The 22904-nt window shown below is 42.1% G+C and overlaps 1 protein-coding gene and 1 non-coding gene across 2 annotated transcripts in view; one reads left to right on the forward strand and one right to left on the reverse strand.

Annotated features, from left to right (window-relative positions):
- The window catches only part of LOC124799176 (lachesin-like), a 930642-nt gene that overhangs the window by 888480 nt on the left and 19258 nt on the right, over positions 1–22904 (reverse strand). The gene's annotated exons all lie outside the window — the stretch shown is intronic.
- On the forward strand, positions 4978–5052 carry Trnas-cga. Its single transcript has one exon. It is a non-coding gene; the product is annotated as a tRNA-Ser (tRNA).

Below are 22904 nucleotides of genomic sequence, written 5' to 3' on the forward strand. Positions count from 1 at the left end.
GTAGTAGCTTACCCGCATTCCTATTTTCCTATTCATTATTAAACCTACTCCTGCATTACCCCTATTTGATTTTGTGTTTATAACCCTGTAGTCACCTGACCAGAAGTCTTGTTCCTCTTGCCACCGAACTTCACTAATTCCCACTATATCTAACTTTAACCTATCCATTTCCCTTTTTAAATTTTCTAACCTACCTGCCCGATTAAGGGATCTGACATTCCACGCTCCGATCCGGAGAACGCCAGTTTTCTTTCTCCTGATAGCGACATCCTCTTGAGTAGTCCCCGCCCGGAGATCCGAATGGGGGACTATTTTACCTCTGGAATATTTTACCCAAGAGGACGCCATCATCATTTAATCATACAGTAAAGCTGCATGCCCTCGGGAAAAATTACGTCCGTAGTTTCCCCTTGCTTTCAGTCGTTCGCAGTACCAGCACAGCAAGGCCGTTTTGGTTGTTGTTACAAGGCCAGATCAGTAAATCATCCAGACTGTTGCCCTTGCAACTACTGAAAAGGCTGCTGCCCCACTTCAGGAACCATACGTTTGTCTGGCCTCTCAACAGATACCCCTCCGTTGTGGTTGTACCTACGGTACAGCTATCTGTATCGCTGAGGCACGCAAGCCTCCCCACCAACGGCAAGGTCCATGGTCCATGGGCCCGTCTCCTACCTTCCAAACTTCACAGAAGCTCTCCTACGAACCTTGCAGAACTAGCCCTCTGGAAGAAAGTAGAGCACTTGCCAGCGAAAGGAAAAGGTCCCGAGTTCGAGTCTCGGTCCGGCACATAGTTTTAATCTGCCGGGAAGTTTCATATCAGCGCACACTCCGCTGCAGAGTGAAAATTTCATTCTAGAATGACGGTAGATTTTTATGCCCGTTTCATGTCCATTGAGCGCTCTTTTATATAGCCATTGTCCTCTTGAGTCGCTCGTGCGTCGTCACGATGAGTTATAACAGTTCTTCTCTTTACACTTCACTCAAACTTAGACGGAACACGTTTTTATACATTTCATAAAAATTAGATCAGAACGCCACAAATATGCATCCGTCTTATTTAGGAAAAACAGTACAAGTGTTCAGCGCTCAGGGCTTCATTTGTTCTCCAGCGAACAAAATAGTGAAGGATCGCATGCTGGCGGTATCATGATTTCAGTACTGGAAGTGGAACGTTCCCGATGGTGCCTAATGATACGGCAGGTGCAAAATGAACCCGGGTCTCGTCCGTTTCAGGCCTGCAGGAAGTTGAAGCGACGTATCGACGGTGTGCTGCACACGTTGAACATACTGAATCGGTAGTGTGCCTGAAATGTCAGGAGACGCACTTTTATATTCTGTAATTGCAAACAAAAACAAATTTGTAAGTTTAACTGGATTCTCATGTTAATCTACATTTTCTTGTAACAAATCAGTGCCGTGCACTATTCCGCAAAGAAAAAGACATAAAAATGTTAAAATGTGGACGTCACGTGCTGTTCATGTTTCTTCTGTCCCTGCGTTACATCACTGTTCTTTTTGTATCCCTTTTAATTCGGTTGTCTCAGCTACAGACGCTCGAACTGCTAAATAGTTACTCAAGCGTCAGTTTCACGTTAGAAATTATTCTGAATGTAATTAACAAAAAAAATGGCTCTGAGCACTATGGGACTTAACTACTGTGGTCATCAGTCCCCTAGAACTGAGAACTACTTAAACCTAACTAACATAAGGACATCACACACATCCATGGGCCGAGGCAGGATTCGAACCTGCGACCGTAGCAGTCGCACGGTTCCGGATAGCGCGCCTAGAACCGCTAGACCACCACGGCCGGCGTAATTAACATTTTACAATGTTAGACACGGCATTGATTAAGTTTTTTTTCTATTTTCAGTTGTGCTAAAAATAATAACAGGTTCCCATTTAAAAAGAACAGAAGGACGTGTTGAAAATCATACTTCCGTGGATTTCTCAATGGTTTGTATTAACCTCTGAGACGTTTTGCAGGAGACCCCAATGAGTTTCTGACCGCGACTGAAAGTGCAGTAAACTATGTCACAAATTTGGATGTTTGTTTGTGAACTTTTGTTTGTTATATACACTATTTTTAAACACTTTTATATCTACAACTATATGTTACACACTGTGACTACTCTTTATTTCTGTGTCTTATGATTTTTATGTCTTTTCTATATGATGTGTTATATGCCATAAGCTAAATAAAAATAAAAACCCAGCCCCTCTCCTCTCTTTCGGTGTGCGGTATTTGATACTCAGTGTTTGTTGTGGTAATTTAGGTGACTCAAACTGTATACATATATATACACCGTGTGAGTATATATATATCTCTGGGATGAAAATACAGCAGTTTAAAGGACACAATCATTTGAGTGACAATTGAGCTGACAGGTAATTTATCAGTCTAGGATTACATAAAAACAAATCCAAACCAAACAAAACACACTTGTCAAAAAAAAAAAAAAAAAAAAAAAAAAAAAAAAAAAAAAAAAAAAAAAAGCAGCACGGTGCTCGCAGCAGTACAGACTGCACACCCCTCTAGTGGCCTAGTGGCAACGGGGACATATACCCTAGTACGCAAATGACCATAAAGGCTCCAAATGACACGACGCAATGGACTGTCCCAAGCAGCTTGCGTCTATTGTTGGGATTCAGAAACGACTCTTGCAGGCACTATAAAACGAGTGAATTTCTGCTTCACTATGTTCCATGTGTGTCAGTCTGGTGAACTAACTGACCAGGGCAGTTGTTGTACACTACGAAGAGCACGATGGGTCACAGCAGCTGTACCTGGACGTGCACTGCCCTGTTCAAAAAGCACATCACCTTCCTGTCGAAGAAATGGCAGCAGAAAGCTGATAACTGCCACTGAAATATAGCGGCACTGATTGCTTTAGTCTGCAGAAACTCCAATTCTGACCGTGAGCTGCAACTGATGTGACCACACACCGTGTATTCCGGGATGGGACTTGTGCGTCGTGCGCGAATCCACTCTAGAATAGGCAGCTCACCAGGTCTATGCCACACATGTGTACGTCCATCACTCTGATACAGATGGAACCTACTGTCGTCACCGAAGCAAACAGAGAGCCTTTCCACTCTCCAGTCGATTCTTTCACAATACCAGAGTAGACATGCTGGCGGTATCATGGTGTCAGGCCACGGGCACACGTTATCTTATTCCTGCTGAATGTGGAACGTTCCCGATGGTCCCTAATGATACGGCAGGTGCAAAATGAACCCGGTTCTTGTCCGTGGATAATCTTCCATCTGCCACCACTCCTCGCAGAATACGTCTATCTTTCTGCTCGTCTCTCCTATGTGGACGTACAGGTCATGGTCTACAGGTGTAGGATGTTCCACAGACCAGTGTTGAAAGCAGCGGCACACTACCGATTCAGTATGTTCAACGTGTGCAGCACACCGTCGATACGTCGCTTCAACTTCCTGCAGGCCTACAAGCAACCCCATTCAAATGGCTGAAGCTGTTGAACTGGAGTACTTACCTACTCGCGCTAAGCGACGGCTATACCCTAGAATGAACTCAGCACAGTCACTGACTGCCCTGCCAAAACAGCAGGCATACAGGCAGGACTCCTGAGCACTATGTGATCGGCGATGATCATAAAAAAAGAAATATCAGCACTACAACACATCAGTATTCTCAATACACTGGTGCCACTAAAGACAGTCCATGTTAATGTTCATTTTTCTCTTGCAGCAGTGTATATTTACACGGTATAGCGGGTGCAATTGTAGGTATTTTTATATGTGGTATCTTAACATGTATACACTTCAGTGTGTTGGTTGTTTTTCTTCTGCGCTGAACAGTCTTCTCAGAAACAAGTCGCAAAATTTACTATCTGATGATTTCTGCCTGGCCGAACCAGGGCCTCAAAGTTAACGACGCCTGGCAGTGTAGACTAACTGCTTTGCGTCAACGCATCCACACTCCAGTACCTGATGTGGTGCCAAGATTTTGTATTCCATATTACGAATCCTGACATTGTTGCCTTTATTTTTCTAATTCTTGTGTATTCTTTCCTGTGGACCTTTCAATGGTTAATTACAACTTGTCTGATTCCAGCCACGGTATCGTTAGCCTACTTACCAGTTGTGAATATTTCATTCAGTTCAAGCAAGCACTTGACGTTTTCCTTCCCCTCTATGGGTGTACCTCCTACTCGGATCGTTTCCCCATCATTTTAATTTGTTTAAGCATTATGGTATCAGTAATGACATTTAATGTCGAGGAGATGATGTAGAAAATTTATCTTAAGACAGTGATAGTGTGATAGTCGCTATTTTTGGCTTCATTAAAACAGCAAATAGTTAACACTTTCAGCCAGAAGGCGAATACTTGTTTATCAAGAATGATTGATGCATAATAAGGCGTCGCATAGCGACGGTGGAATTTCCTAAATAATGTAATTCGTCGTCTAGGGGGGGCAATACGTATCGATGTGCGATCCCTTCACTATTTTGTTCGCTGGAGAACAAATGAAGCCCTGAGCGCTGAACACTTGTACTGTTTTTCCTAAGTAAGACGGATGCAGATTTGTGGCGTTCTGATCCAGTTTTTACGAAATGTATAAAAACGTGTTCCGTCTACGTTTGAGTGAAGTGTAAAGAGAAGAACTGTTATAACTTATCGTGACGAGGCCCGGGCGACTCAAGAGGACAATGGCTATATAAAAGAGCGCTCAATGGACATGAAACGGGCATAAAAATCTACCGTCATTGTAGAATGAACTTTTCACTCTACAGCGGAGTGTGGGCTGATATGAAACTTCCCGGCAGATTAAAACTATGTGCCGGACCGAGACTCGAACTCGGGACCTTTGCCTTTCGCTGGCAAGTGCTCTACATTCTTCCAGAAGTGCTAGTTCTGCAAGGTTCGTAGGAGAGCTTCTGTGAAGTTTGGAAGGTAGGAGACGAGGTACTAGCGGAATTAAAGCTGTGAGGACGGGGCGTGAGTCGTGCTTGGGTAGCTCAGTTGGTAGAGCAGTTGCCCGCGAAAGGCAAAGGTCCCGAGTTCGAGTCTCGGTCCGGCACACAGTTTTAATGTGCCAGGAAGTTTCATCTGCCGTCATTGTTTAATAAGCAAAAGGCACGATATATGTTTTAGTAATATTAAATATTTGTTCTGGAAATAATGGATCATTTAGCAGTGCTCATTCCTATCATCTCCTCAGTATTATTTTCATTTTAATTATGCATTTTGCTAAGATTACAGGCACCAAGATCAGCAGTCCATTAAAAAAGAAAACTGGTTTATCGTCTTCTTGTATCAGCTTTATTATTAAATTCCCCTATTGTGTGATGTTACAGTTATTTTTGCGCCCTTAAGAACTTCTGGTCACTTAGGAAATTGTTTTGTAATAACAATAACTTCACAACCGGGTATGATCGTATATACAATCATGAAGAAATTAGAATGTTGATAATACAAACTCTTAGTGAGTAGCACGCTAGCTGTGACTGCCTCAAGCCACGCGAAACTGCAAGTAAAGACTATTCACATTTGATAATGCAATAGCTTATGACAATGGTCAATCCATGATTCTTACGCCAATTGTGATTGATAAAACAGTAAACGAAATCTCAAATTCCAATTTTTACATTGAATAACAACATCACTTTTATTTTGTCACATCACACTCAAGCTGGTCCCTACCTCCCACCAAAGGGCGCTCCAGCTTTCATAGTGAGTGCGGTAGGTTGTAGGGATTTTAAAAGGTTTGTTCATTTGGTTTCATAAAGTTTTGAATTAAAATAGTTTATAAGCAATTATTATTATGTGCTTTAACTTCCTATAACTCCTCTTTAAAAATATGAGAAAGTAATGTTACATCTGTACTTTATAAATAACTAGCACTGTGAAACCAGTGGGCCGTTAGTGTAACCGGTGGGCGGTTAGAAAAGTTTGCTCTTGAAGAGATACAAAACTGGCCGGTAGGTACAAAATCGTTGATTACTCTTGCGTTAAGAGCTACGTGAATCTTGGTTATAACGCACGTTAATTCTCTCGACGTCTTTCAGTTTTGTTCTGTGTTCGTAGTAGGCCTACTACGTACATGAAACCAATGACAAGGAAATTTTAGGGACGCATTTAAAATGAGCGGAAAAATGATGCGATTGCAGAACAAACAACTGTAAGTACGCTCCTGTTTAAAAGTCTCTGACTGAAAAGTGAGGTACCATCTGCCTCATTCTACCTTCCTCAGCACCTTAAAAAAATTTCCCCAACAATTGTGGCATGCAAACATGTTCGCGCGCTTTTAACATACGATTCACCTTTCACTCCCACCAGCTCTGTAACTGTAACTCGCTTACATCCCTTAGTCCATCACTGTAAGTCGCTAATATCCATCCACTCCCACTTGCTCGTTCGAATTCATTCCACCCAGCATTAACATTATCTCTTTTTGTCTCTCCAACTGTCACCGTCTCCTGCCTCACAGCCAGAACCTCCTTCGTTCTGTCCTATCAATACTGTCTCACCTCACTGTCACTGCCTCGCTCTTACTCTCTCGCACTACTATTGCTTCATCCATTCTATCCCACTGCTACTATCTCCTCACACTGTGGCGTTTCTCTCTTCCTCGTTGTCATTGTCACAGACGCAATCACCCATTGTCGCTGGCTATCACCCACTTGTACCATCCCCTTCTCTTTATTCCTCTCTCACGGGAACTGTCTCCTTCAATCTTTTGCAACCACAGATCTGTCACTGTCAACTGTCTTCCACTGCCACTGTGTCCCTCTCTTTCTCTCACACTACCTTTCAGAACCACAACGACTGTCTACTATCTATGCAATAAGGGTCATTGCAAATTTTGGTGATAAACATCTTAGTAAATTAGCTTACTACGCCTATTTTCACTCATTGCTTTCATATGGCATCATATTTTGGGGTAATTCATCACTGAGGAATAAACTATTTATTGCACAGAAGCGTGTAATCAGAATAATAGCTGGAGTCCACCCAAGATCATCCTGCAGACATTTATTTAAAGATCTAGGGATATTCACAGTAGCTTCTCAGTATATATACTCTCTTATGAAATTTGTTATCAACAACCAAACCCAATTCAAAAGTAATAGCAGTGTGCATAACTACAATACTAGGAGAAAGGACGATCTTCACTATTCAAGATTAAATCTAACTTTGGCACAGAAAGGGGTGAATTATACTGGCACTAAAGTCTTTGGTCACTTACCAAATAGTATCAAAAGTCTGACAGATAACCAACAAGTATTTAAGAAGAAATTAAAAGAATTTCTGAATGACAACTCCTTCTACTCCATAGAGGAATTTTTAGATATAAATTAAGAAAAAAAAAATATTAAAAAAATAAAAAAAATAAAAAAACACAAAAAATGAAGTTGTTATATTAACTTAAGTATGTCGTTAAATTAACCTAATTATGTCACGTATTGGAAAATTCGACTCGTTCCACATCATTACGAAATATCGTATTCATGATCCATGGAACTAGTATTAATCTAATCTAATCTAATCTAATCTTCAAGTACTTGTTAGTTTTCCGTCTCTTTTCCAATGCCACTGTTTCCTTCTCACACACTGCCATTGTCTCATTCGCTCTTTCATTACCACAACGACTGTCGTCTACTATCTTCCAGTATTTACTACTTTTCCGTCTCTTTTTCCAAATGCCACTGTTTCTTTCTCTCTCAGCATGAAAACGACCGAGTATGTTAGCGTGCAAGAATGTTTGGGAAAAGTTTTAAAGGTGCTGAGGAAGGTAGAATGAGACTTGTAGTACCCCAGTTTCCTTTAAATATAAGAATACTCGTCTTTTCTGTGCTCCCATGGGAGTATTTTTCCGCTGGGTACTTTCTTTTTCCTGCTACAGCAGGACATGTCTCTCACATGAAAAAAAAAAAAAAACTATGGGTCAGTAAAATTCCGATAGATTTTTAAGTGAAACTTCTATAATGCAAAATTATTGTTACATTTAAAACCATATTTTATGTGCATAAAATTTTGCATGTGGCTCAGTATGGCTCAGTACTACAACATGATGTTAACGGAGACAGTTAACAGCATGAAACTTCCTGGAAGATTAAAACTGTGTACTGGACCGAGACTCGAACTAGGGACCTTTGCCTTTCGCGGGCAACTGCTCTACCAACTGAGCTTCCCAAGCACGACTCACGCCCCGTCCTCACAGCTTCCCTTCTGCCAGTACCTCGTCTCCTACCTTCCAAACCTTACAGAAGCACTCCTGCGAACCCGGCAGAGCTAGCACTCCTGAAAGAAAGGATATTGCGGAGACATGGCTTAGCCACAGCCTGGGGGATGTTTCCAGAGTGAGATTTTCAATCTGCAGCGGAGTGTGCTCTGATATGAATATTCCTGGCAGATTAAAACTGTGTGCCGGACCGACACTCGAACTCGGGACCTTATGTAAAGTTTGGAAGGTAGGAAACGAGGTACTGGCAGAAGTGAAGCTGTGAGGACGGGGCGTGAGTCGTGCTTGAGAGCTCAGTTGGTAGAGCAATTGCCCGCGAAAGGCACAGGTACGGAGTTCGAGTCTCGGTGGGGCACACAGTTTTAATCTGCCAGGAAGTTTCATATCAGCGCACACTCCGCTGCAGAGTGAAAATCTCATTCTAGTTAACAGCATACTTCTCCATATTACATCTCTTTATATACTACGTTTTCGCCTCAAACCGTGATTACGTAAGTATTTTACATCTACGAGTAGGGTAACTTTGAACCTCTGTATTCGGAAAGGAATAAAAATAACAAGTAAATTTCGAGACCTTAGGGATATATTGTAAAAACCACAGCCATCTTCCGTACATATCCGCCTTCGGATCCGCGGGTCGGTTTTAGCACAAAAAAAAAACATGTTTTCGGGATGTTCCTCGCTAACGGACAAGATTTTTGAAAACGGAAAGAGGCATTTATTGAGAATACACCGTTCAAATTTGATGAATTTGCTATGGTTAGGGATTAAGGCTTCCGCTGCTGACGGCGGAAAAATGTTATAAATCGCGTTTTTCAGGTTTTCTCAGGAACCGCCGATGAACTAAACGCCCATTAAGACACACCCTAGTACGAACCTAATATAAAAAGAGCAAACCGATCTGATTCACTTGCCTAAGGTTGAGGAAGGAATCCTGTACTGTTGGATAGTTACAGTAGGATGATTCTTCCGTTGGATATACAAATCGTCCCCAGCAGAAGGGATATCCAAAACACTTGACGCTGCGTGTTCATCGCTAATAGAATACGCGGTACGAGCCCCGGAAAACTCCGTTTTTATGCGCGTTCTTTTCGAATGTAGCGTATGCTGTCGCATGTGTACCGATTTGAACGTTACGCAGAGGACAGGAAGCTCCTATATGTGTAAAACGATTCTGTGTAGTGAATGATGAAACGGATGGCAGGAATAGTTCTCGTGCGTATACCATGTTCCGTCCGTCCTCTCTCATTTTCTATTCAACGGCACGGTCGCCGTCACCGCACAATATTCCTGATTTCTGTTCGTGCCGCAGCTGAAGATCAATTTCACCGCTTGAGTGTTCTAAATTACAGACTAAACATCCTATTGATCATGATTTCTGTTTTCTTGGAGTCATTAGACGATGAACTTGTTGATTAATCTGTAGCTTTTGTCAGATCGTGAAGTCTTCTAAACTGGTTGCTACCTTTTTGATTGTATTTGCAATCTGTTTTCGCTGTGGCCTACAGCAAGTAACTACAACGTTATGGCAATAGGTTAACAGACGTCACTACGTGTGTGGCAAGGCGGAACATGCAGTTCGTCATGTGTCGGATTTTACTACCACATGGTGTGCGGACAGTGGTAGACAGCAAACATGTCCATACACATGACTCTGAATTCCCACAGGCTACGAGGAATTCGAGCTGCGAGCAGTCACTGTACGATACTAAAGCTACGTCCGATAGGACTGATATCTAAGAAAACTCAGGACGAAGATAACTGAAATTGATCGTCTTCCTAAAATCACTTACGGCGTGAACTATCGCCTCGTCGTTACACAGAACGTCTTGCCGCAAGATATCAATGAGAAGAAACATTGTCGCAAACCACAGGTTACATGGATCCTTTCCTAACGAATGTTGTTGACAAACTTATCGAGTCAATAATATGTAGAGTGCCATACATTTGTCTAACAATATGCTACGTAGGGCATGCAAACCATTATAGCTTTTAATAGTACTCACCTGTCAGCTGCGCGAAAAGTCAGCTTGTCCTTTAGTACATCTCCCTCGTAGGATAGGCGAGCCTCAAATTCCCACATGGACATGTGCCTCTAAGAGATGGTCGAGTGCGACGCCTTGGGGTCTGATAGCTATTTTATGATCAACTATAAATTTCAGGTAGAGAGTAAGGTTGCAAGCATGAGTTACTCGATGCACCACGCGATGTCTATAATACATGTTTGCAGCCAACTGTAGATTGTGGATCGTGAAACCTGTTGTCGGACCATAAACGAAAGGAGGGTACCAGGAGGATGACGTGTTAGGTATAAATCCTATATTATGAAAAGTGAATCACGAATACCTAAATTTCGACGTCTGGTGGAAGATTCTAAACCGCGATAGTCGTGAATACTACTCCGTTTTGCTGACCACCGTGCCACCTTATCTTACGCAAGATATTCCAGTGAAGCAAATAACTACAATCCAGAAACCTGTATAGAACTAATATCTTTACACAACGCAAAAGCCAGTCAAATAAGCAAAACGAACATCTACATTGGTGCTGAGATTGAAACCTGCCTTGTAGAAAGAATTTATAGGAACAAAACGTACCATGTAGAAAGTAAAAAGGCAAAGAAAAGAAAGATGAAGGAATTGAATACACATCAAAAAAGTTCCCTTTTACAAGCATCAGTGACATTGGTACAGTAATAGTAAACAAAAAGAGGAAAACACACACACAAAAAACAAAAAAAAAAAAAACGCACAACACCTAGAAAGTATCCGAATGGGAAGGAAGTCTATGGAGACGATGAGCATGTAGAGACAAAGTGATAACTCCAATTTCAGATAAAAATTGAATAATTCATTCAGGAGACAGAGCTCACAAACTGAGAAAGTCAGTAGCAGGTTAGTTCTAATCTGGCCTTTATGCAAACAGTTATTCGGTTTGTAATTGATTAATATGGTTGTTAGATGTCTTCCTGAGGGATATAGTGCCAAATTCTGTACAGCTGGCGCGCTAGATCGTCTAAATCCCTAGATTTGTGGGTCCTATTCATTGTGAGTGTGGTAGAGATCCGGTGACCTTGCTGGCCAAGTTAGGATTTGGCAAGCACGAAGAAAAGTGGAAGATAATCTCACCGTGTGAAGGCGGGTATTGTCTTGGTAAAATGTAAACTCAGGATGGCTTACCGTAAAGGGAAACAAACCAGGGCGTAGGGTGTCGTCGATGTACCATTGTGCCGTGAGCATGGCGCGGGTGGCAACCAAATGGGTCTTGCTACGAAAAGAAATTACAGCTCAGACCATCGCTCTTGACTGTCAGGCTGTATGGTTGGGGCAATCAGTTTGATATCGCACTGCTGTTCGGGGCGTCTTCAGACAAGTCTTCGCTCTTTACCGGGGCTCAGTTCGAAGAAGGGCTCATCAGCGAAGACAGCTAAGCTTCCAGGTCGAATGTGCTCTGCACCACTGCAAAAGGGCTTGTTGGTGTACAGAGGCCAAAGGTAGACGGCGGAAGGGGCGCCGTGAGCTCAGTCCTCTTTCCTTGAGTCACCTGTTGACGTGATTCTTGTTGTCACTGAAGGACCAGTTGCACGTCGGATCGATGATGACGATGAATCCGGGACTTGAGTGCCTCTCTGACGATTGTTCATTCCTCACCTTTTGCGGTCTCTCTAGGTCGACCTGCTCCATTCTTGACGCTGTGTTCAGCCATGGTTCACCCACTTCTGCCAAAATCGTCGGTTAGTGGCATCGTTCCTATTCAGATGTCGAGCGATTTGCCAGTTACTCCAATCGACAGAAGCCGAGCATAACTGCTCGTCCTCTCTCAAACGCTGACATACGCGGACACTGCTCACGTGTCTGTCAGCTAAACATACTTAATATTCAACTGAGTGCATGGATTGAAATTTGCAAAGCACTTTTTGTCCTGCTGTCGGTATGTCCATCGCTCACTATCCTTGCCAGCTGTATGGTGAAATTGCGCTGCAGCGCCTCACATTCATCCATTTGCCACCAAAGTTTACAATTTTGCATTTCGATACCTGTTTGAATATCACTTAATGACTAATTTGTGTAACTCGTTCGTGGTGGTCGTGTTTTTGTCTTACATTGTACAGTAATGAACCAACACATTGTAACCCTTATACCATTATTAATAGCGCTGCTGTCCCCCTATGGAACACAACACATGGAGCCTGAAGGGATACAGATGGTACACAATAATTTTCAAGTGGAACACAGCTGTCTTTGTTTCTTCGAAGGTATAAGCCATTCACAGAGTAATCTAACTTCGCCGGCTTGCATCCGCGCACAGTTCATATATTGAGAAATCATTCACCTCAGTGAATTTTCTGGACATAACCAACATCATGGTGTAAAAAGAAATGTGAGTCATCCGAAAACATAACGCTTTTCCAGTCTTGATGATCCTTTAGACACTGGAATCGTAACTGAGGATGCCGCTGAGTCAACATGGGAGCAGTCTGCTGCAGAACTCCATGTTCAACAACGTCCTTTCAACGGCGTGCTCCGAAACACTTGTGCCTGTACCAGCACTGTAATCAGTCGTCAAATCTATCGCAGATCGCTGAATAGCCTGCTTTAAAGAGCGGACTAGTACGTTCTGCACGTTTTGTGAAAAGCCGTGTACGTCCAACACCTTTCAGCCTACACGTGGTTTCACTGTCTCTCAAAAACTTCCCCTGGATACTCACGACAGCAACACTGGACCAGTAGTGCACCTTTGACGTTACCGCCCCTTCCCAGGCGGCTGATCATAACTACCTTCCGTTTGTCAACGTCGCTTATGTCAGTGAATTTTCCTGTTTTCGGACAGTATCATCACTCGAACGATTCTCTATTCGTCTCTTCTGTGTTTATATGCACACATTTTTACCAGCAACTACACAAAGGGGAATCCAAACTGGTGTTCTGGTGGTTGTAGTGGTTACAATCTTTTGGCTGCTCAGTGTACACGAATGTTGCATACGTGAATTTTCTGAAAGACTGTAGCTTACGGTTCTGTTTCATACTGTAACAACTTTTGGCAAAATTCAGTACATGGAAGGATATTCAAAGTTTACTCGCCATTCTGTTGTAGACATTTAATCTTATGAATTTCAAGGAGTGACATGAAAGCCTAGCATTGGCATTGTCTGATAGTTTGTTGTCTTACTAGAAAGAGAAACCTCAAAATCCTTGAATGATTCAGGGTGCTTTTTTAAACTAGAAAACGCTTTTCCAGTCAAATGTTTGTGGATGTGATGTCTATTTCTACATCTACACGGATACTTCGCAAATCACATTTAAGTGCCTGACAGAGCGTTCATCGAACCACCTCAACAATTCTGTATTATTTCAATCTCGTATAGTGCATGGAAAGAACGAGCACCTATATCTTTCCGTACGAGATCTGATTTCCCTTATTTTGTAATGGTGATCGTTGCTCCCTATGTAGGTCGGTGTCAGCAAAATATTTTCGCATCCGGAGGAAAAAGTTGGTGACTGGAATTTCTTGAGAAGATTCCGTCTCAGCGAGAAACGCCTTTGTTTTAATGATGTCCACCCCAAATCTTGTACCATTTCAGTGACACTCTCTTCCCTATTTCGCGATAATATAAAACGTACTGGCCTTGTTTGAACTTTTTCGGTGCACTCCGTCAATCCTTGTTTTAGTTAGTGTAGCTCAGTGTCGTTTAAACCGTTAGTGAGAGAGCACTTCGAATTCCTGCTGCTAATAAGCCGACTACACCGTTCGTTTGTTGTAGCAACAGGGAAGTAACTACTTTTGTGACATTTACGAATTCCTAACCAGGAGCGAATTTTATTATATCATATGTGTGCTTTAATAGTTTAGTTTCTTGAGTTTCTGCGTGTATATTTAATATCTAATAGCCACTATTGTCACGTTTTCGTTTGAGTCGGGAAATAAACCGATTTTGTGACATATTACAAGTTCCTAACCAGGGGCGAATTATTTAGTTTCACTTGAGTGCTTCGGTAGTTAGGTTTTTGAATATCTGCATATTATTAAACACAGTTTCTGCGTCTTCGTCAGGGTCTACAGTAGAGTTGCGCAGGACGTGCTGATAGTCCGTTTATAAGCATAGTTTAGTGTTCCACGGTATTTAGTATGGACAGGGACTACGATTCTTGTGTGTGGTTGCGAGTCGAGTTGGTGACACTTTGTTCTCAGCTTCAGGATGTGATGGCTTTGGTTACACAGCTTGAGGCTGCAGTGGATGGGCACCACTGTTATGGGCCGGCAATGAGGATCGAACGTACGTCCAGCACGTCCGAGTACTCCGATCGGTCCTCACCTTTGGCCAACCCAGTCACTGCTCGCACTGAGGCTGACCCCTCACCTGTGACCGAGTGGGAGGTCGCCCTGGGGCGAAGCAGGCGGCGAAACACTTCCCAAGCGGCCGCACGTAAGGCCGCCCCGGTTTGTCTGACAGTCTCCAGGTGCTGTCTGTGGCTGACACTGTCACTGTGCCAGATGGTGTCACCTGTCCTGTTTCAGAGGAAACCACTCAGCCTGCATGATCCGAGCAATCGCAGAGGGTGGTATTAATGGTAGCTGGGAGCTGCAACGTTAGGCGCATTATGGGGCCCATTAGGGACTTCGCTGACAAGATGGATAAGAAAACCAACGTACACTCCGTGGGCATACCGGGTGGAGTCATTCCAGAAGTGGAAAGGGTCCTCCCGGATGCCATGAAGAGCACAGGGTGCAGCCAACTACAGGTGGCTGCTCACGTCGGTACCAATGATGTGTGTCACATTCTCTATGGTTTCGAGCTGCTAACAGAAGTGGTAAAGGCTGCCAGTCTTGCTTGCAAGAAGAAACCAGTGCTGACAATTTGTATCATAGTCGACAGGACCGATTGCGGACCTGTGGTACAGAGCCGAGTGGGGGGTAGTTTATTTTGTCGCGAAATTGAAGCAGATACTTCCTTTGAGTTAGTGTGGGGAGAGGTCATTGTTGGCACCGGGATAAAATAATCATTGGATCCTTTTACCGACCTCCCAATTCAGATGATAAAGTTGCTGAAAGGTTCAAAGAAAACTGGAGTTTGTTTTCAAACACGTACCCGATTCATACGATTATAGTTTCAGGTGACTTTAATTTACGCCAGATATGTTGGCGAAAATACATGTTTAATTCCCGAGGTACGCATAAAACATCATCCTAAATTGTGCTAGACGCATTCTCTGAATATTATTTTGAATAGTTAGTTCATGAGTCCACGCGAATAGTAAATGGTTGTGGAAACACACTTGACATCTTAGCAACAAATAATCCTGAGCTAATAACGAGCATCTTAGAGTGGTCGTAGCGAAACTGTATATTTCAACCTCCAAATCCTCCAAAAATAAACTAAAAATTTACCTATTCAAAAATGCAGATAAACATTGACATGACGCCTTCCTGAGAGACAATCTCCACTCATTCCAAATTAATAATGTAAGTGTAGACCAGATGTGGATTAAATTCAAAGAAATAGTATCGGCAGCAGTTGTGAGATCTATATCAAATAAATTAACAAACGACGGAGCTGATCTTCCTTGGTACACAAAACGGGTTAGAACACTGTTGCAGAAACAACGAAACAAACATGCAAAATTTAAACAGACGCAAAATGCCCATGATTGGCGATCTTTTACAGAAGCTCAAAATTTAGGGCGGACTTCAATGTGACATGCTTGTAACAGCTTCCACAACGAAACTTTGTCTCGAAACCTCTCGAAAGTTATCGAGTAAAGCGTAAATAATATCCAGCGTTTACCAAGGGACTGTTATAGGCCCTGTATTGTTCCTGATGTACATTAACAACATAGGAGACAATCTCAGTAGCTGTCTTAGATTGTTTGCAGATGATGCTGTCATTTACCGTCTTGTAAAGTCTTCAGATGACCAAACCGAATTGCAAAATGATTTACATAAGATATCTGCATGGTGCGAAAAGTGGCAATTGACCCTGAATAAATAAAAGTGTGAAGTTATTCACATGAGTACTAAAAGAAATCCACTAAATTTCGATTACGCTAAAAGTGAGACAAATCTGAAGGCTGTAAATTCAACTAATACTTAGGGATTACAATTACAAATAGGCTAATTTGGAACGATCAAATACATAATGTTGTGGGTAGAGCCAACCAAAGGCTGCGATTCATTGGCAGAACACTCAGAAGGTGGAACAGGTCTACTCAAGAGATTGCTTGTACTACGCTTGACCGCCCTATTCTGGAGTACTGCAGTGCGGTGCGGGATCCGCATCAGATGGGACTGATGAATGAAATCGAAAAAGTACAAAGAAGGGCATCTCGTTTTGTATAATCGCGAAGTAGGGGAGATAGTACCACAGGCATGGTATGTGAATTGGGGTGTCAATCATTAAAACCAATTCGATTTTCGTTGGGTCGTGATCTTCTCATGAAATTTCAATCACCAGTTTTCTCCTCCGTTTGCGAAAACATTCTTTTGGCACCCACCTACATAGGGAGAAATGATCATCTCAATATAATAAGAGAAATCAGGGCTCGCACAGAAAAAATTAAGTGCTCGTTTTTCCCGCACGCCGTTCGAGAGTGGAACGGTACAGAGACAGCTTGAAGGTCGTTATTTGAACCCTCTGCCAGACACTATATTGTGAATAGAAGAGTAATCAGTAGGTGTAGATCTAAGGATCCCACACTGTGCAGCAGTATTCTAAAAGAGGGCGGGAAGCGTAGTGTAGGGAATCTCCTCAGCAGATTTGTTATATTTTCTAAGTGTACTGTCATTAAAACGCCGTCTTTGGTTAGCCTTCCCCACAACATTTTATATATTCTCTTCCAATTTAAGTTGTTCGCAATTGGTTCGTTATACAACAGGATGCGTTTGTGTTTTGGAAAGAGTGAAAGCGATTTACTTGTTGGATATTGTTAATATTAACTTTGGGGTTTAAGAGTTACCGACTCTATATTGTCACTTAGTGAACTACAGGCTACAGTTCCAATAATCCAAGAGCACATATTTCTACACTTGGTGGATCGCTATGGGCCGCTTCAGTTGACGAGTTGCTATGTAACGTATGCCACTATGTATAGAAGTTTGATTTTTAATATGGTCATCGAAGATTACAAAGTCGCTCTTTTGATTTCTTTTAAAATATTTCATCTGATAATGATCTGGTAACGAGTCGAAACTGGTGTAGATACCATATCGAAACCTGAAACTGTGTGTGTGTACTGCTGGAAAAACTGCAACATCATTAAAGACAATGTCATTTTATTGACTAGTGAAGTGCCAGGTAGTTCAGCACTGTAGGTGTATATGATGGCAAATCCAGACCAAAGGAAACTTACAAGTCGAAGTTACAGTAAATGGTGACTTAGCGGTCGCAAAATACAGTGTCCCTGCCTCTGGCAGCAACCCAGGCGTGTATTCTCTCGTGCAAACGATCATAATGATATGGAATGTCCCAAGCATCGTCCGCCTTTTCTTGTAATTGGGCAATCGTTCTTGCAGGCCCTGGAGAGTTAGTAAGCTCCCGTTTCATCATGTCTCATAGTCTTCAATTGGCGCGATATGTGGTGACCTTGCTGGCCAGGTAAGTGTTGTACACCAGGGTCAGCCGTATGTGGACGTGTAGAAACTCGTAGGGTGTACGTCCTTCACTGGCATAGCGAGAGAACCTATCCACACCCCTTGAAGACAACAGAGAGCCATTCAGCCCTCTGGTCAACTCCTTCACGATACCAGAATAGTCATTCCTGTCGGTGTCGTGTGTCAGCGACAGTCTGGCCAGAGACACACGTGATCTTAATCGTGCTGCAAGCAAACGGTTCCCAAAGGTGACACAGCGAGTGAAACTTCTGCCCATAACTGCTCGCTCAATGAGTTCATTTTGAAACTCGTCTGTTCTACGTGGACGTCTAGAACCTGGCCTACAGGTTTGGGAATGTTCCACAGACCACCGTTAGGAGCAGCGAAACGTAGAAACATAACCAGTACGAGGTGCCCAATATCTGTAGCAACCCACTGATAAGTCCCTCCACCCTCCGACATGCCAAAAATACGGTCGCGTTGAAATGGCTAAAACTCCAAAGGGGGTACATACTCGTCGGTGGAGCATGGTTGTACCCTAGAATCAATGTTGCAATCACTGTTCACTTCTCAACTCAGAAGAGGAACTGTCTGCAGAGTCACAACAGGGGGTACACGGATAGGCCTCCTGAGCTCCATCTCATCGGCAATGATCGTGACAAATTAATCATTAACACTACAACTCCTCAGTATGCACACTTTATACCCTGGTGCCACTGAACACTGTCCCTGCTGGTGTTGCATTCCTTTATTCTATTATTATTATTAGTCGTAAAGCTCCCAACATGGAAGACGCTAAGTAAAGATGGTTCACTTCTGGGGCTTCTTATTCTTCTTGTTTGCCCACCAGGTCTTCATTCTTTGCGAGAATTCAGCTTTTCTTTCTTCGCTCCATTTTGTTCCAGTTCTCGGCGCTTTTGTCTCTGGTTTGACCTCCCATTTGAAATTGTTTCTTTTGTTCATGTCTTCAGTAGTAATGTTGGCTAATTCCAGATCATTCTTTACATTTTTGATCCATTCTCCTCCATTAACAAGGGATGCTACATATCTTACTATTTTTTTTGTAAGTCTGTGATCGGGAAGTCTCATTATATGGCCATAGAATTTTAGACGCCTCTTCCTCATGTCTATCTCTATGTTAGAATATTCTTCAATTTTAGAATTTTTCTGTAATCTATACCCCTCTTTGGTCCATCTTGGTCCCAGAATTTTCCTAATGATTTTCCTTTCCTCTTTCTTCAGGTTTTCCATATCTGTTTTCCTTTTAAGTGTCAAGGTTTCGCTGGCATATAGCATTATTGGTTTAATTACCGACTTATAATGTTTAATTTTTGTATTTATAGATAGACATTTTTTATTGTAAATGTTTTGGACCATCCCTAGACCCCTACGAGCTTTTAATATTCTTTCTTGTTGTGAGTATTTTTCAGAAATTATCTCTCCTAAATATTTAAAGTATGGTACCCTCTTAATTTCTCCATATTTGGTTTGTAACTTAGAAATTTCTAGATTTGTTGTTGTAAACACCGTTTTCTCAAAAGATATTTGTAGGCCAACTTTTCCTGCACACTCTTTTAAGGTTTCTATCTGTTTGACTGCCATTTCACTAGAATCTGCCATTATTGCAAGATCGTCTGCGTAGGCTAAGTAGGGGATTTGTAGGTCATCTTTTTTGGTTCCCAGTGATATTGGTTTCCAGTACTTTTCTTTTTTGAGTTCTTTTTCCCATTCTGCCATGACTCTATCCAGAACTAAGTTAAATAACAAAGGTGATAATCCATCACCTTGTCTAACCCCAGTTTTTATCTCAAATGATTTTGAAAGTTTTCCCATGAATTTCACTTTGCATTTTGTATTTGTTAATGTCTGCTCTATGATGTTCCGTGTCTTCTTATCCAGTCCTTGTTCTTCAAGAATTTTAAATAGTGTGGGTCTGTGAATTGAATCATATGCCTTTTTAAAGTCGACAAAGACATATACTGCAGGCTTCCTTCGCATTTGTCTCATCCTTGTAATCAATTTCAAGTTTAAAATTTGTTCTGGACATGATCTGTTTGGTCTGAAACCAGCTTGGAAATCTGAGATTTTGGGTTCTAGCAGTTTTTGTGTTCTTTCAAGAAGACAAGCTGATAATATCTTGTATGTGACGGCAAGTAAGGAGATTCCTCTATAGTTGTTCACATCCGATTTATCCCCTTTTTTATGTAACGGATGTATTAGGGCACATTTCCAATATTCTGGTATTTCTTCAGTAACCCATATGTTTTGAGTAATTTTAACTAGCTCATTTCTTGAGTTAGACCCTAGACTTTTGAGAAATTCGGCTACAATTCCATCTTCTCCTGATGCTTTGTTATTTTTGAGTTTGTTTATGTGTTTGATAATTTCTTCTTCAGTTGGCGGTACAGAGTCTTGCTGTTGCGGGGCTTTAGTGCTGGATATTGGAAGAGCTTCTGTTGGTTCTGGACAGTTTAGTAGCGTTTCAAAATATTTGGCTAATTCTTCACAGTTTTCTTCGTCGCTTAGTGCCAGATTCCCATCTGATTTCCGAAAACAGACATTTTGAGGGATATACACTTTAATTTGGTTTGCAAAAGTTTTGTAGAATCCATGCGTATTATAATTTTTAAAATCTGCTTCTATTGATTCCAGTTGCTGAGTTACATACTTTCTCTTCTCTTGTCTAATAAGTTTATTTGAAAGTTTCCGTGTTTCTAAAAAGTTTTGAAGAGTTTTCTCATTTTTATTTGAACTGTACTTCGCAAAGGCTTCTGTACGAACTTGAATTGTCTTTTCGCATTCCATATTCCACCATGGATGTTTGTGCTTCTTCTTCAGTGGTATTTGCTCCCTCGCTATTTTTGTGATTTTTTCCTTGAATGTTTCCCAGTTGTTTGCGGGAGAATTTTCCCATTTTTTAATTGTTTCTGATTCTGTTAGTTTTTGTAGGTCAAATTTTGGGATTGCTGGTGGAATTCTTGGTGTTTTCCTTCTTGGGGTGAATTGGACCCGAACTCTTGTGAGATAATGATCTGAGTCAATATTTGCACCTCTCCTAACCTGGATATCTCTGATCTCTTTTTGGAAGTTATATGAGATGGCCACATGGACAATTTGAAATTCTCCCAATTGGCTTATAGGGGATCTTCAGGTCTTCTGTTATTATGGTTTCTTATTGAACGACGTTGAGCTGATTTTCATGTTGAATTGTTGACAAAGTTGGATTAGTCGCATGCCATTTTTGTTGGTCAATTTGTGTGCTGGGTATAGCCCAACCGTCTTCCTGTATTTCCTTTCTCTGCCAATCTGTGCATTGAAATCTCCAAGAAGTATTTTGGCATCATTCCTCGGTATCTTTGACATTTCAAGTTCTAATCGTTCCCAAAATTTATCCACATTGTCTAGGTCCTTTCTATTGTCAACGTTGCTGGGTGCGTGAACATTAATTAGGGTGTAATATTTATTCTTGTGTTTCAACCTAAGAAACATTAGTCTATTGCTGCATGATATGATCTGTGTAATGTGATATATATATATCACATTACACATTTCATATCTTGCAGCAAGTCACTGAGATAAGCCATTCATACTGAAGGAAAAAAAATTGTTCAAATGGCTCTGAGCACTATGGGACTTAACTTCTGAGGTCATCAGTCCCCTACAACTGAGAACTACTTAAACCTAACTAACCTAAAGACATCACACACAGCCATGTCCGAGGCAGGATTCGAACCTGCGACCGTAGAGGCCACGCGATTCCAGACTGTAGCACCTAGAACCGCACGGCCACTCCGGCCGGCCATACTGAAGGAAAATGCAGTGTTACTATGAGCATGGAAGAAGTAAGGCACGGTGATGATGGTACTTAAATTGTAAATTCCTTTACAGTAACACCTTTCATCAGGCGCATGTACAAAACACATTGACGGTAAGGTAATGAGAATGCACAAATGAAGCACATGCAACTATGCATTTGAGCAATACCAAGCGCACGATTACGAGACAAAATCGTTCAAATGGCTCTGAGCACTATGGGACTTAACTGCTGAGGTCATCAGTACCCTAGAACTTAGAACTACTTAAACCTAAATAACCTAAGGACATCACACACATCCACTCCCGAGGCAAGATTCGAACCTGCGACCGTAGCGGTCGCGCGGCTCCAGACTGTAGCGCCTAGAACCGCTCGGCCACTCCGGCCGGCCTTACGAGACGATAAAAATAATTATTTCTTGCTTAATGTCATGAGAGTAGCAAAATCATACATCTCATGAGACTCCCTACAGGAAGGGAAACACAACTGGTGAAAGATACTGACTGGTGAAAGAATCATTATCACAATTTTAAATATATGGCGCTTCAGTGTAAGCCAGTGGTACCACGGGTTAAAATTTTAGTACTCAACTGTGCACAGATGTTCTGTGCAGAGAGCACGGGTAGGAAAACGATCAGACCTTCTCTGCAAAATGAGGAGGTTTGGAGGCTCATCATTAACCGCCCCACACCTCCACCAATGGCGCCGTTCATCCAGACCGATCCCGCACCAACCGACAGGATCGTTAGCCGGCCCGGATCTTGGGAAGCGCTATTAATACGCACACCCTTGGGACTAAAGTGGATTTTCGGAAGAGCGGCCGCACAACAGGTTGCTGGCGCCAGCTGGTGCTAATCCAATAGACCGCAGGTAATTTGCGTAATTTCCTCTTTAGAGGCCGCCGCAACTTCCTGTGGGGCCGACCTGCTGTCCGCTATCAAAAGCACGTGCGTGCATGCGTGCGCGAATATGAGGAATCCACTCACGCAACGTGCTCGTTCCTCAAACGTCCATACTGGACAAGTATTTTAATTTCATGTTTTTCAAGCAAGAAGAAAAAGATTTTTCTCTTGCTCTATAGCGATGCTTCTCGTAACAATGAATACTGCCAAAATATTAGCGTTGTTAAATTAAAGTAAAGTAAACATTTATGAGATCGTGCAGCTTCCAGCAACCAACTTGTTCTTTAATCACCGTGCTGTCCCATTTAATCGATCCATTCATAAGTAAATACATGGTAAAATACCATACAACAACCTTGTTACACCTCTCCAGCAGTCAATTTTTTT

This window comes from Schistocerca piceifrons, chromosome 5 (assembly GCF_021461385.2).
Source record: "Schistocerca piceifrons isolate TAMUIC-IGC-003096 chromosome 5, iqSchPice1.1, whole genome shotgun sequence".
In the NCBI taxonomy this organism is placed as follows: Eukaryota; Metazoa; Arthropoda; class Insecta; order Orthoptera; family Acrididae; genus Schistocerca; species Schistocerca piceifrons.